Source organism: Mauremys mutica, chromosome 9 (genome assembly GCF_020497125.1).
Source record: "Mauremys mutica isolate MM-2020 ecotype Southern chromosome 9, ASM2049712v1, whole genome shotgun sequence".
NCBI classification, from domain to species: domain Eukaryota; kingdom Metazoa; phylum Chordata; order Testudines; family Geoemydidae; genus Mauremys; species Mauremys mutica.
Window position 1 is genome coordinate 98,980,873 of NC_059080.1, and position 4,866 is coordinate 98,985,738.

Consider the following 4,866-nt stretch of genomic DNA (forward strand, 5'->3'; position numbering starts at 1 on the left):
GGGGGATTTGGGGGAATTCCCTGCTTGCAAGGTGCCAGGGCAGCCACCTTCCCCTGCTCTAACAGCTATTGCTACTGTGTGTGTGAGCACCACTGCCCTCTACTGGCTAGAATCAGAACTGCTCTGCTGTGTGTCACAAGCCCTGTATAGACCACACGTGTGTCATAGGCCCTATGCTGCCCTGTCTTCCTTTAGCTCAGGTGGCAGGGGCCTGCTGTTTTGAAGCAGGAGGAGATGAGCTCAATCCCCGCTGTTGCTTTGAGATTTAGAATCACCGCAGTGTTCAGCCAGACAAGGGCAGGCAGCTAGCCAAAGGGCTGAGAGACGCTCCTCCTTGCTGAGCCTGTGGCTGCTCCTGCTTATCCACCTCCTCCTTCTTCCATCCCCCTCTGCTCCTATGGACAGCTAGAAAATTGCCTCCCCCACGACCCTCCCCAGGGGCTAGTGGCAGGCTGAGAGCCACAGCAGAGGGAGGGGGAAGCTCCAACAGTCTCTTTTGCCTGAGGAGCCCAAGAACTTTGCTAAGGTTAGTGAATTAAACCTCAGAACCCTCCCCCGTGAGGTAGGTAATTACTCTTGTGTTAGTGGGGAAACTGAGGCACGGAGCGGGCACGTAACACGCTCAAGGTCACACCCTGAGTCTGTGGCAGAGCTGGGAACAGAACCCAGGCGCCCGGGCTCCCATATCTGGCCCTTAACCCTAAGCCCACCCTTCGCTGAGGAGGATGGCTAGAGCTGCAAAACCGGGAGAGTTGCCAGCTTGTTTCAGCCACACATCAAAGCACTTGGCGCTCAAGGCAAGTGATGATAAATGTACTGAGCAAGGAGAGTGGATCTGAGTCTGGACATCAGCGCAGCCCGGGTGTTTCTGGCTGGGAGAAGGGCCGGAGTGTCCCTTATGCACCCAGCCCGCCCCAGACTGTAACCAAACCCTGGCCAGTGATGTCTGGTGCCCGCGTGCCAGCTGATTAAGTGTTTGAATGGGGCAAGTCTCACAGGGTGTCTGTAAATTAACATCCATGCCTACAGGATGGGCCCATTCACTCGGGGGGGAAGATGGGTGGGTGGGCACGGCGCAGCATGGGCGTTACAGTCTGGGGTCTGTTCCGGCTCCGCCACCCACTCACTGCATGATCTCGGACAGTCAGCCTCTGTGCCTCAGTTTCCCCATCTGTAAAACAAGTGACTTGCTGGCCTGCCTTGCGGGGGAGGGGGGAAACATTATGGTCGAGGCCTAATTCACGCGTTCTTGCCAGGCATGCTGCTGGCGGGAAGGCACTGGAGCAAGGCGACGTGTAGTTGGAGCCGTACTGGGGAGGCAGCTGGCCCCGTGGATGGCAGGCTGAGAGGAACCCACATCGATCAGGTCAGCGCCTCTGCTGGGATGCAGCACCTGTCCAGGCCACACTCAGTGTGTGCACGAGGGCTGACCGGAAAGGCCTGTAGGGCCCCATTTCAGACAAGCACAGGCAGTGCACATGGTCAGTGCGGCACGTACGCTAGGACAGGTGGTGGCCACAGGGCAAGCTGAGCCTTTAAGCGGGGCTGAGGCCTAATTTCCTCCCAAATCAGGGGACTGCAGGTGTGAGAGCAAGGCCTGCCGGGATAAACGCAAGCCACTTTCCCTCCCTCGGCAGAGACGGGGCACGGTGACAGGCCTCTGGCTGGGTTGGTGCAGAGATGTGGTGGCTCGGGTCTGGCTAGGGCCAGTGGGGAGCCTCCTGGATGGGGTTGTAGCGACAGCCTGCTCGTGGGAGAAGCTGAAGACATCTGTGGAGGGGGGCTAAGAGGCGGGCAAGCCAGCCCTACACGATGTGGGTGCGAGGTGGGCGTGGATGGCTGCACGCTGGACGCTGGTGCAGAGGCAGGCCATTGGCCACTGGCTCCCATATGCTGCCATTGGCTTGGCCTCTTGGTGGGGTGTGTGGGCGAAGGGTGAAGGCAGCTGCTGAACTAAACCACCTGATGGAAGCTCCCAAGAGAGATCTTCCCATGCAGCTCTAGGTTACGCCGGATCATAGGAGACAATCCTGCTTCCTGAGCTGCCGGGTGGAGGCCCGAGGGGCATTGGCAATCTTTGTGTTCTGCTTGCACCAATAAATCTCTCTCTGCTAGAGCAGCCATTTTGTGCCTGGCTGGGTGTGGCCCCTCACAGAGGAGACACACTGCGCTCTCTCTCTCTCACATGAACACCTTCCTCTTATTCTTCCCACATCAAATAGAGGCTCCATTTGCCTAAAAGCATGTTTGCCCCTTTGCATACGGAACAGCACCTGGAAGGGGAGTGGCCTATGGCAAATATCCTTCCACCATCCCTGCCTCAGCTCCTCCTCCATTGTGCATGCATGTTATCCCCCCCGCTCCTGGGGCAGATCGGCAGCCTGGCCCCTCTCCTCCCAGGGCTCTGCCACCGTGCATGCGTTGATAGCTGCAGAGCCATTTGGGATAAGCTGCATCAGCTGACAAAGAGAGTGAGGAAATGGGGTGAGATTTGGTAGAACGGGGCTGGAGAGAGAGGAGCCAGGAGCCATGTTCTGGGGAGCAGGAGAGGGGGCACTGTTAGGAGAACATGGTGTCCTGGATGAAACACGTGGCTGGGGGGCAGCCTCTCCCTCCCTTCGTGCTAATAGCAGCTGTGGCAAAGGGGCTTTTGGCAGAATGAAGCAGCAGCGGAAGCTGTGGGGAGGAAGAAGGGACCAACCTCAATGGGGGAGCGAGTTTCTCCTTCTAATGGCCACAAGGGGTTGGGGGAAAGGGAGCGTCCGCACTGACCCCAGTGTGGCACTAGGGGGTGTTGTGCAGCAGGGAGCAATACAGGGGACACAGTAGGGGGCGCTGTCCTTTCTGTTAAATCGGTTCTGAGCCCAATGTCCCACCCACTCTGTGTGGCTGGGAGTGGGTGACTCGGTAGGGGCCACTCTCCTCTCTGGGTCAATGCTGACCCCAGAGCAGTGCTAGGGGGTGCTGTACTTCAGGGACCAGAGTGGGTGACTAAGTAGGGGGTGCTCTCCCCTCTGCTGAGTCCATGGTAACCTCGATGCCCTAGGGTGGCAGTAGGGGGCGCTGTGTTGCAAGAGGTGCAAAACATATTCAAACCCAAATTCCTGACCTGCTGGGGTGGGTGGCAGTGGGGGTGTGTGGAGCTGACACCAGTTCTTGGTGACCCAGCAGGAGGGAAGCATGGATTTACCCTTCACATTTGTTTTTTAACCCAACAGCTCCAGCGCCCCTTGCCCTGGGGTATTATGCCGTCGCCCTAGGATGCACGCTGGTTAATAAACACCCCAGATGCAGCCCTGCTGTCCTGGGAAAGACAAAGGGATTGTGGATGCTGACTCATGGCAAACCAGGAGCTGAATTCACTGCATGTGCAGTGTGTCCGTACGCCTGTGTGCGTCTGGTGTCGCTGTGCTGATCCACTAATGACAAATGGACACAGGACATCAGACCCTCTCCCCATTGTGGGGAGAACCACCCAGACTCTGACAGAGCCCCAGGGCCTGGTGTCTCTCTCTCGCGCTCTCTTTTTAACACTTCGGCAACACTTGTAGAGCCTATTGTGCCTAGACTTGTTGAATGGCGCGTGTGTAGTCCAAGAAGCGTTAGCGCATGTTTGCAACGTTGCCAACCCCAGGGGCTCCAAAATCCGGAGGCTGCCCCCAAATGAGCATGAGATTGTCTTAAAAACCATGAGATTCCAAACCAAACACAAGTGGGTTCTGTGTCTCCGCCTTCCGGGGGGGTTTTTGAGCTGTTTAGGGGCCACATTTTCAAGCTTTTCTCTGCAGCCACGAGGGCTAGACCCTGAATTTAAACCCAAAAGGAAGGTTTTTCCATGATCACAGGACTCCGGGAGCTGGGGCTTTAGTAGAAAAAACACCTAATACTGCAAGGGTCACAAGGAAACTGCAAGAGCTGGCGGCACTGGCCTGGATAGGCGTATGGAGAGTGCGTGCCCGCGTATTGCTAGCCAATGCTGCCCTTTTCTTGTGCACAGGCCAAGCCCTTGGTTTGCTGGAAGGCCTCTGCTTCCTCCCTTCCCCTCCCCTCCTTCCTTTCATATTAAAACACAGAGCCTGATGCTTCCTCTCTGGTGAGCCCCTGCTGGGCCCTACCCCGCCTTGGCTCTCTGCCTGTCACTTCGGCTTGCAAGGGAAACCGGCTGACTAACCAGACCTGCTGGATTTGTGAGCTGGGAGAGGGAGGGGGGAGCTGTGCTCTGCATACAGTACATGCGTGTGTGAGGCCGCCTAGCATGTATGTGCATAGCGTGTCCAAGGTAGAGCACGTGGCCGACTCGTCACAAGTGTCTGGCGTAGCCTCTCCGGGGGGTGGGGTTGGAACGCCCTGCGTATGTGCACATGTGTGTAGCGTGCTTGTGAACACGTGTGAGCGGCACGCCCTCCGCACGTGGGGGCAGCGCATGCCCGTGTGTGAGCCGCAGGGATGCTGTGCGTGCGAAGAGGGGCGTGGGCAGGCGGCGAGGGCTAGCGAGTGACCGTGCCCGTTGGGCAGGCGGGGGCGTGAGTGTGGACAGGGGCCTGTGAGTGTGTGTGTCCCTTTGCACACCCGCCCGCTTGCCACCTGGAGGGGAGTGAGGCACCGGGCCTGCCAGAGCCCCCCGTGTGATTTAGAGCCATTGCCCGGGCGGTGCGGGGGGCCCCGGGCCTGCTCGTGCGCTGGGGCCCTGCCCTGCTCTTTGTTGTGCCTGGCGCCAGGCGTCCATGATGTGGAGCCTGAGCGGGAGAGGCAGGAGCTGCGAAATGGCGGCGGGGAGGCGGGGAGAGGAGGGGAGGCGGGAGCAGGGGAGGGAGGCAGCAACTTGATCCATGGCTGAGCTCACACACAGCCCCACAGGAGCACACA

At 58.6% G+C, this 4,866-nt stretch overlaps 1 long non-coding RNA gene across 1 annotated transcript; it reads left to right on the top strand.

The window, feature by feature from the left end:
- The first annotated feature begins 394 nt into the window (after window positions 1-394).
- On the top strand, window positions 395-3,591 carry LOC123377066. Its single transcript, XR_006582067.1, has 3 exons — window positions 395-526; window positions 1,257-1,366; window positions 3,219-3,591. It is a non-coding gene; the product is annotated as an uncharacterized LOC123377066 (long non-coding RNA).
- The last annotated feature ends 1,275 nt before the right edge of the window (window positions 3,592-4,866 follow it).